The sequence below is a fragment of the Hylobates moloch genome, unplaced genomic scaffold, assembly GCF_009828535.3.
Source record: "Hylobates moloch isolate HMO894 unplaced genomic scaffold, HMol_V3 SCAFFOLD_16, whole genome shotgun sequence".
Taxonomy (NCBI): Eukaryota; Metazoa; Chordata; class Mammalia; order Primates; family Hylobatidae; genus Hylobates; species Hylobates moloch.
The window spans coordinates 85,368,581-85,379,512 of NW_026652291.1; the positions used below are offsets into that span (position 1 = coordinate 85,368,581).

Here is a 10,932-nt window from a genome sequence, read left to right on the forward strand (position 1 = left end):
GGTGCTCCACCTGTATCCCCGTTACAAACTGGCATGCTCATCCCTACCTGTGAGTACAGTTATCCCTCAACTTCCATGGGGAATTGGTTCTAGGACCTCTAGCAGTCACCAAAATCCACAGATGCTAAAATCCCCAATATAAATGGTGTAGTGTTTGCATATAACCTATGCACAGCCTGCCATATACTTCAGATCATCTCTAGCTTCATACCTAATACAATGTAAATGCTATATAAGTAGTTGTTATATGGTATTGTTTCAGAAATAACAAGAAAACAAATTCTGTACATGTTCAGTACAAACACAATTTTATTTCCGAATACTTTCCGTCTGCACTTGGTTGATCCCAGGGATACAGAACTCATGGACGCTGAGAGGGCCGACAGCATTGCCTGAAGACAACTTAGAGTTGTCCCCTTCGAGGAGAATTTACCTGCGCCAAATGGCAATTGCCTTGCCCAGGAAGCCTCACCCACTACTCTAGGAGGCAGATTTTGACCAATGACTGAACAGAATGTGCTTCAAGTTGGGATCAATTTCGTGCCTCACGCCTGTAATCTCAGCACTTTGGGAGGCCAAGGAGGTCAGATCACTTGAGCCAGGGAGTTCAACACCAGCCTGGGCAACATAGTGAAACCCCGTCTCTACTAAAAATACAAAAATCAGCCAGGCGTGGTGGCACACCCCTGTAATCCCAGCTACTCGGGGGAACTGAGGCACAAGAATTGCTTGAGCCCAAAAGGTGGATGTTACAGTGAGCCAAGATTATGCCACTGCACCCCAGCCTGGGTGACAGAGCAGGGCTCTGTCTGAAAAAGATGTAAAAACTAAAAATGAAAATAAAAGATGGGATCAATTTAATAGTAAAATTCCCACTCCCGGGCTTGTGGGGCCCTTGTGGGGCCAGAGCTAGCTAGTCTATAGTTGAAATCACGTTCTTATTTATCTTTTTTCCCTTGCCTTATCCTACTTTTCTCCTACCCCTTCTACTGCAGGCACTTCCCCAATAAATGATTGGATTTACTAGGGTTCCATGTCAAGCTCTGCCTCTAGGGAACCCAAGCTAAAAGCCACCATATGGGTTTTCTCTGCACTGGGAGTAGTTCTTCTGCCACAGCCCCCCACCCCCTGAAAATGTAGCCTGCTTCAAGTTCCTCTCCACCTCCTCCTCGGTCAAGAATACCTCTCAGCTGCTGAGCCATCCACTATCTGCAGTGGTGCTGAAATGACCAGAGACGTTGACAGATGAGAGCCTCAGCAGCTTGGCAGTCTCATGTCCCCTTACCTCACTTGCCTATAGCCGCAACTTACAAACCAGAGCCATTCCAAGGGACAACGACACAGCACCCAAGTTCACTGGGGCTGGGGCTGCCACAGTTAGGGTGGCTGGCTCTGGGGCTGAGTCTGCTATTGTGCTTGAGAGCCTCATTATGGCCATGCCAGGAACCCGTCTCTGAAGCAACAGCTCCTGTGCCATTCTGGGCTTTGCCCTCTTGGGCCATGGGGCTCTTTTGCCTGATGGTGGCCTTTCTCACCCTCTTTGCCATGTGAAGGAGCCATCTCCACCTCCCACAGTTCTTTCTCCCATGTCTTGTCTGCCCTGTGTGTTCCTTTTCCCGTACCTCCCCATGCGGCCTGGGGCACATGGTTGGCTCAGGGTTTGACAGAGGGAAGACAAATAAATAATGTATTAATAGGGGAAAAAAAACAGGATACTGAATTCATCCTACAGAAAATAAAATTCACTCACTACTGTTTCATAATTTACATTGTATTTTTTCCTAATAAAAATGGAAGATATTAAATATTTAAATAAGGAACAGCGTACTTTCAAACCAGCACACCAGTCTAGAAGGGAGTATCCACCTAAATTATTTTTCAGAGTGGCTTATTCAAAGCATGATCCTCTAAATAAAGGTGATCTGCTATTTCTGTAATTGTATTGTATGATCATTATAACATGAGCATTAAACTTGCAGCTAAGATAGCCTCACTAGGAAACTGGTAACTCTGACACAGTAGCTCTCACCATTTGAAAGGAGGCCCTGTTGGCTACATGATGGGAAGATTACAGACCGAAACCCCACTCACCCTACCTGAAAAATAAGCCGTCAGCCAAACAGCTTCACCAGTCGAGCTAAAGCTAATCGGGAAATTTTAATCTGCCTAAACTTTGACTGTGGAAGACACTGCTTTAATTTTACTGGCAGAGTAATGAACCTTATCTAATCAACTCTTGAATCTTAATTCAGTGTTTTAAAACCACCAGAAGTCTCTTCCTTATGTCTAACCCTAAATTTTTGACACAGCAATTTTGTTGTAGACTTAGGCACTAGGTAACAGACTCTATTTCTTATCTTAAATAATTAAATGTCTACATATTTTCTTATAGGCCCTAACTTTCTAAAAACCAGTATCTCAGGCTATTCACTAACTTTTAGAGCATCTCTCTTCAAAATTAGAAGACGCAAACACATGCAATATTGCTCATTAATGTTCACAATGATGGTACAGATCAGGCTTAAAAAATCACTATATAAGCAAAGTGTGGCACATACATATAATGAAATATTATTCAGCTTTAAAAAGGAAGGAAATTCTGATACATGCTACGACATGGATGAAACTTAAGGATATTACATTAAATGAAATAAGTCAGTCACAAAAAGACAAATACTGCATTCTCTTATATGAGCTACTTAAAGTAGTCAAAATCATAGAGACAGAAAGCAGAATGCTGGTTACTAGGGGCAGGAGGAAAGGAGGAATGGGGAAATTTTAATCTGTATTTAATGGATACAGAGTTTCAGTTTCACAAAATGAAAAAGTTATGGAAATAGATGGTGGTGATGGTTGCACAACATTATGAATGTATTTAATATTTCTGAACTGTACATTAAAAATAGTTAAGATGGGCTGGGTATGGTAGCTTATGCCTGTAATCCTAGCACTTTGGGAGGCCAAAGCGGGTGGATCGTTTGAGGTCAGGAGTTCGAGACCAGCCTGGCCAAAACGGTGAAACCCCATCTCTACTAAAAATACTAAAATTAGCCAGGTGTGGTGGCACATGCCTGTAATCTCAGGTACTGGGGAGGCTGAGGCAGGAGAATTGCTTAAACCCGGGAAGCAGAGGCTGCAGTCAGCCAAGATTGTGCCACTGCACTCCAGCCCGGGCAACAGAGGGAGTGAGACTATCTCAAAAATAAAATAGTTGGCCGGGTGCGGCGGCTCACACCTGTAATCCCAGCACTTTGGGAGGCTGAAACAGGCAGATCATAGGTCAAGAGATTAAGACCATGCTGGCCAACATGGTGAAATCCCGTCTCTACTAAAAATATAAAAGTTAGCTGGGCATGGTGGTGCACGCCTGTAGTCCCAGCTATTCAGGAGGCTGAGGCAGGAGAATCGCTTGAACCCGGGAGGCAGAGGTTTCAGGGAGCCAAGATTGCACCACTGTACTCCAGCCTGGTGACACGGCGAGACTCCATCTCAATAAATAAATAAATAAAATAAAATAAGATGGTACATTTTATGTGTATTTTACCACAATTTTTAAACAATGGAAGAAAATTAAAAGAAAAAATAAAGTAAAACAACTACAATGATAAAGCCTTCAGCATTACTGATATTGTTCTCTTGCTCTTATGGCTTGTATTCTATTCCACTGGTACTTGGGCTTCCTGCTTTTTATTCCCCTCCACTCTCTCCATTGAACTTCAGCATTTTTTCTCCAATTGTGTGTCTACCACATCAAAGTCACATCTATTACTCCAAAAGCACTAAACAATGACTCTCCATTAGACATTATATTGTAATGTAAATAAGTACAGTAATTATTTACCCTCCGTCAACATGATTCTTGAGAACAATTGCCAAACGATCCCATTCAGTGTTCACTTGGACCAGTGTCTCTTACGTAAGGTCACACGCCATAATCGTCTGTGGATCTTTGTAAAACTACACACACTTGGGACACTGTCCTGTGGATTATCAATCTCAGTGAAGCAGAACCGGGTCACTTTACTTCCAAAGCTCCACAGGTAATAATAAGAATCAGAATTCTTGAGTTTTTATAAAGTGCCAAGCACTGTACTAAATGTTTAATTGTGATTCTGATGATTACCTCTACTTAACAACTACTTCCTTAACTAACTCCAAACCCTAAATTACCTTTGCCATTAAGAGTTTTAACCTGGAAGTCTACAATCAAGCTTAGCTGGCTTAGCAGTCCATCAATCTCAACCTGTTGTAGGAAGCACTGTGTGTGTGTGCGTGTGTATGTGTGTGTATGTAATTTTCCTGGAAAAAGGATTCCTCGTAACTTTTATTAATTCCTCAAAAAAGTCTCTGACACAAAAATAGGTTAAGAAAAACTACTTAGAATAAAATTCCCCTACCATTATATATTCACCCAAGAGTGTTCACCCACACTTATTCATTCATTCACCAAATATTTATTGAGACCTATGACATGCAAACTGTCAAGGTTTGAGATCAGTGAACAAAACCAAGTCCTTCTCCTCATGGAAACTTACATTTTAGAGGAATAAACAATAAATATATAGTAGGTAAGACAATCATTTGGCTCAGAATATAACTTCTTAAATTACTAATACAAATTGCACAGTCCACTCAGGGGCAATTGGGACGCAAAGCCCCAGCTAGTTCCAAAACCCATACCATTTCCACCATTTATTGTTGTTTTCAAATACAACATATTTTATGAGGACAAAATTTTACCTATCATCTATTACTGCTCACAGCAAATAGTCTAACAAATAAATACTATTTTCAGTCTTATGAAATATTCAGTAGCGTTTGGTTATTCAAAAGTATTTCCAAAAAGGTACAAATAGTCATGTCTTATTTCTCTAAGTTCATAAGAAAGTATGGAAGTTAGTAGATGTTGAAAGTTTTGTGATATTGTCATATAGTTTATTTACTTCTACATATGTTACAAACCCCAGAATACATTATTATTAATTTTTCTTTAAACAGCCAAGTACTTTTTTAAAAGAACCAAATACTATTTTAAAGGTAGTTTCCACGGATGCATGAGCTGGCCAGTACCCAACTGAAAAGTTGAGGGGAAACCTCTGCACATCTCTGGAGCTTTCTCGCTTGCTCGCATGAGCTCTTTCTCTCTCTCTCTCGTTCCCGCTCGCTTTCTTTCTCTCTCTCCAGCTCTTTCCTCTCCCATACTCTGTCCTGTGAACTCCAGCCACCTTGACTTCTCCAGACTCCCTGCTCCATATTCTCCGACCACTGATCTATGCCTGGGTCACCACGCCTTTCGCTGATGCCTGGAAATTCTCTCTGGGCAGTAAGCTGGGTAATCGTAGGGGCTCACCTCATCTGTTTCCCATCTTTCAGGGATTATTCTTCTTTGCTATCTAATGTTCAATGGCTTGAAAACTGTTACTTCATATATATCATACATGTTTGAGGCTTAATTTTAGTTGCTTTAGCAGGTGAGTAAACCCAGGTCTTGCAACTCCATCTTGGTGAGAAACAGAAGTCTCTTTAACTATAATCCAAGTATTTTTAAAAGTAAAAGTTAGGATAAAGCTTATTCAGAAGAGGAATTTTGAAGAACACAAGTTCAGTATAGAAGGAACATCTATAAACAAAGTCAGTGATAAAATGCTCCTCCCTGTTGGGACAGAGCATTCCCATAGCCCCGCCACCTTGGTATATCACTGCTGATAAAGTTAAACAAGCCCATGATGGCCTTGGCATCAGATGGACTTTGTCCAACCCAAACTCTATCACTTACTAATAAACGACATGCAACCATGAGTCAATGACTTAACCTCTGTGTGCCTAACTTATCGTATGTAAAATGGAAATACTAGTAGTACATAGGACATAGGGTTGTTACACCAGATGAGAAATGCACAGCTACACAGTAAAATGTTTCCTATGTATGGGCTCAATAAACAGTGTGTTCTACTAATATTGTCTGAACTGCATATTTGCCACATATTTAATCCACTGAATTAACTGTCAATCACTAATGTATACATTAGTCCTTTTTATCATCCAGAAAGAAAATGTGACTAAGTTAAAACTAGCACACACTGGCTAGGCGCGGTGGCTCACGCCTGTAATCACAGCATTTTGGGAGGCTGAGGCAGGTCGATCACTTGAGGTCAGGTGTCTGAGACCAGACTGGTCAACATGTTGAAACCTCATCTCTACTAAAAATACTAAAATTAGCTGGATGTAGTGGTGGACGCCTGTAATCCCAGCTACTCGGGAGGCTGAGGCAGGAGAATCGCTTGAACAAGGGACGTGGAAGCTGCAGTAAGCTGAAATTGCACCATCGCATTCCAGCTAAGTCAAAAGAGCAAAAATCCATCTCAAAAATAAAAAATAAAAATTAATTAGCACAAACTATTCATATTCTTCAAAGCATTTAGTTTATTACACTCTGTTACCTAAAATAAAAGGATGAAGTCACCAGATATCTCAAAGTTATAACCTTTTCAACATTTATTCAACTCATCTCTAATTTGTCATTGCTTTTCTTCTATCTTCTACTTTATTATTTCCCAGTTCCATTGAATTACTGATGGGGCCTGCTATGTCCTATTTATGGTCCTTAATGAGAGCTTTGTAGCAAAAGAGAAGTAGATATTGAGTTCCTCCTAACCGGCTCAGGCTGCTACATTACCTGTTCAGATTTTGGATTTCTTTGGCTCTTAAGAATTTAAATATCCTTTTATCTAGCTCTAAATATCTTTGAATATGAAAGGATCCTGCATTTTTTTCATATTATTCATATCTATAGGACCTTATAGCTCACAAATATATTAAAATGATACTCAATTAAATTCTAGTTATTTCTCATGACCTTATCTGGCATTGCCATCCCAGCTTTGAAGGTCATTCTACTGACAAGCACTTTAGCTATAGCTACTATCGAACAACCTAGAATAGATAGAAATATTCGCTCTGAAGTCAAACCATGACTATGCCAATTGCTACTTGTGTCAGCTTGGACAAGTCACTTACACTTTCTAGGGCTCAATTTCCTTACTGTAATATGGAGAATAACTATTCATACCTATAATGGTGTCTTACAGAGTTTTTGCAGGGATTAAAAAGAAGTGCCTAAAATGCTGCCTGGCACATAATAGATGCTCAATAATTATAAGCTACTATTATTATTATTACTACTACAATTATTATTTTTGACTTGCAGTATATAGTTTTAAATATGTTTTTAATCTACATTTGCTATTTGTCCTCCCTGGAAGTATATTTTCTTTTTTTTTTTTTTGAGACAGAGTCTCACTCTATCACCCAGGCTGGACTGCAGTGCCGTGATCTTGGCTCACTGCAACCTCCGCCTCCCAGCCTCAAGCTATTCTCCTGCCTCACCCTCCCAAGTACCTGGAATTACAGGCACATGCCACCACACCCAGCTAATTTTTCTGTTTTTAGTAGAGACAGGGCTTCACCATGTCAGTCAGGCTGGTCCCGAACTCGTGACCTCAGGTGATCCGCCCACCTAAGCCACCCAAAGTGCTGGGATTACAGACATGAGCCACCGTGCCCGGCCAGCAAATTCTTTTATAAACCCACAACTGGATCATCTCTTTCAGGCCTGTGGTGGCTTCCACATACATCCCAAAAATACAAGTTGAATAAGGCACATAGTTTGGTTCTTTGGATCCTAGTACACTTAGGCATATGCTAATTTACACAGTTTAAATGCAGTACTTTTGAGCTTGCTCTAGCAGTGAATTTTACTAAAAACTAATGGCCAAAGAAGATCCCCTGATGGTTTCCCTCAGGCTGACAAGATGATCACTCCTCACTGCAGCTCTCTAACTGTCCTGTCCACTGGGTGCTGTCACCCAACCCTTAGGTGAAGTCCCCTCACTCTATGCCCTACCTCTTGACATGGCTGAGCAACTCCCATTCTTCAGTATCAAGTGTCCCGGTCACTGATGCCTTGTGCCAATTGTCCTGGCTGCCTGAATTGGCCATGTCAATCTGGACAGGAATCTCATGTTTATGTGGATCCACCTAGATCCACCACCTCATTCTTAGAATTATAATAGCCAGAATCATAGCAATAGTTTTTGACTTTATATTTTATGAAGTACTTTCAAGAATATTATTTGATCTTTCTGTGAGACAGGTAGGACTCATGTTATTATGCCTAATACAGTCTAGAAGGGATGAGAAAAGGTCAGGGGGTAGAAACTATTAGAACTGAGACTAGAACAAGGATTCCCAGTGTGGGCATGTCATATTAAGACTAAGCAAGAAAAAATTAAGGCCTGAGACTGTGCTGAATCCAAGAGAAACAAGTTGAAGGTTTACAGCCAACCTTTCCTGAGGGGTGTAAGGGACGGACCTCTTAAGGAATTAGGAAGCACCTTGAGTGTGAATATTGGAGGTTTGTTTATCTCTAACACTGGCCTTTGAGTACCTCTCAAAGAATTGATTCCATAAAGTCTTGATTCTAAAGTAGGCATTAGATTTCCTAGACTCTTTCTCAATCAAGTTTCCATTAAAGAATTGAGCCCTACAAAAATTATTTGAGTGACTATTTTCTTAATTCTTCCAAGAATGGTACAAATCTAGTACCATTCTAGATGCATAGACAAGAAATTAATTCATTATATGTGATGAATGACTTGGGACATTAGGCTTAATTCTTCTGTGGAACCGTGGTTCAGAAGACCTTAATGAGTAATGAGAGAGTTAACATTAGACCTACTATGTGGAACAACAAACTTCACCAATAGTAAGTGTTTCCCTTTAAGAATCAGAATAAAATATCAGAGTCAAATGAAGAAATCCTCTCAGAACTCAGTAACCCATGGCTAGTGACACCTCCTTATCCAGCGGTAATGCTCCATTTTAGGCATAAATCTTAAAAAGAGTTAAATCTTCTATGAATCAATGTGGAAAAAAATCATAATAATCAGACTAAATGCCTGTTGATGCCACATGCTTCATTGTATGGGGACTGAGTAACAGAATGTGAACAGATTAGCACCTTCCAGCCCTCTCTGGTGGGACACAATCTCCAGGGAATGTCCCCCAGGCAGTAGGCTGGCCAGAGCAACTCAGCATATGAATAAGAGTACCTTCAGGTGTCAAGACAGATGATAAACTTTGGAAGCAGGCTGAATGAATGCAGCCAGAAAGCTTTTTCTGCAAAGTACTTCCAGAGATTTGTGGAAGATGCTTCCAGAGTCTGGAAATTGATCCCTATTTACTCCAGCAGGGTAACTGTGACTTACAAGCCTTGTTTTGAATATAGATTAGTGAGCCAGGGCCACCTGGCAGTAAAAACAAACCAACCAGGCCTTTTCTGAACTGACAAACCACCTCCAAGCCAAGGAAGCAAAAGCGTCTTTGCCATTAATGTACGTCTTAGTTAAAATAACAAGAAGAAGGAAACACAACCAGCTAGATTCAAGAGAACAAATTCAGGGGAATTTCTCCTCCCATGAATTTCCTCCCATAACCTCTTGCAACACTTTAAACATTTACTTTGGGAGTGAGGTAAGGGGGTAAACGCCCTCTGAAAGGAAAAAAAGAATTAGAATAAGAGCATGAAGACCTCAGGAAACAGACCCCTAAGGAAACAGACCCCTAAGGAAACAGACCCCTAAGGAAACAGAAGCGAATATTACTTGAATAAATTGGCTTAATCAAGATTAATTCTGTTTATTAACAAGCAGAATTGTTATAAAAGCTAAGTAAGCAGTGGTCTGTGTCTCATTAGGGCAAACGACTCTCTTGGAAAAGATGGAACTGGGAACTACAGTGAAAGCTGCCCTCATCGTAAGGAGAGCTGTTTGATGTAAAGACCCAGAAGGGAAATTAAATACAGCTTTATTTGAGGCAAACTCTGCATTTGTTCTTCCCTTTAAAAAAAAATTAAAATGTATTTGAAAGGGTGAATTAAGTGTGGAATTTTACATTTAAACACTACTTAATCCATTTATGAAAGTAACAATAGCTAATATTTTATCTCCACCAAGTGCCATAGTAAATGCTTTGTGAATTCTCTCCCGTAGTCCACACTACAAAGGTAGGGAAAAGTACTGGTATTATCTCTTTTGGCTGAATTAACTGGTCCCTTTTCTGTTACTTTGGATTCTTAAGTATTTATTGCTTACTTACTATGTGCTAGGCACTGTGCTGGCCTCTAGGTATGGTCCCTGCCCTCAGGAAACCTATAGACAATATATAAAAAATATTAAAAACAAAACAGGGGGCTATGGTAGAAAATAATAAAGGAGGAAGAAATCTGCTGAAGTGGCCAGGTCAGCTAAAATCTGAGACATAAGAAAGAACCAGCTGTGTGACGAGCAAGAGGAATGAGCATACCAAGCAGAAGGCAGAGCGTGTGCAAGGGCCTGAGCTAGACAGCACTTCATGTATTTACAGTTTAAGAAGAGGGTGGAGCCTGGCACGGTGGTTCATGCCTGCACTCCCAGCTTCTCAGGAGGCTGCAGCAGGATGATCCCTTGAGTCCAGGAGTTTGAGCCTAGTCTGGGCAACATAGTGAGACCCATCTAAGAAGGTGGGTTTGTGAGAAAACAGTGAGCAAGAGGGAGGGCAGCATGAGATAAATTTGCAGACATGAACACAGGCCAGACCGCAAAGGAGGTCTCAGAAATTGTTACAGAGTTTGGGTGTATTTTAAGTACATTAGAAGCTCCTGAAAGGTTTTAAGCCTGAGAATGATAGGATCTGATTTGCATTTTTTTAATTACTCAAATGAATCTTTGGAGACTGGATGTAGGGGTTCATAAAGGAAGGCAGAGACACAAGTTAGGAAACCAGTGTTTAGCTAAAGGAGACAGCGGCTTGGGCAGGCTACAGGATGGCTGTGGAAAAGAAACAGGGTCAAGGAACACTTTGGAGGCAGAATTAATTGAATTCCACCTTTCACAC

The 10,932-nt window shown here is 40.7% G+C and overlaps 1 pseudogene; it reads left to right on the forward strand.

Moving 5' to 3' along the window:
• Positions 1 to 1,077: 1,077 nt before the first annotated feature.
• Positions 1,078 to 1,551, forward strand: LOC116456232 (ATP synthase F(0) complex subunit C2, mitochondrial-like; annotated as a pseudogene).
• Positions 1,552 to 10,932: the final 9,381 nt, after the last annotated feature.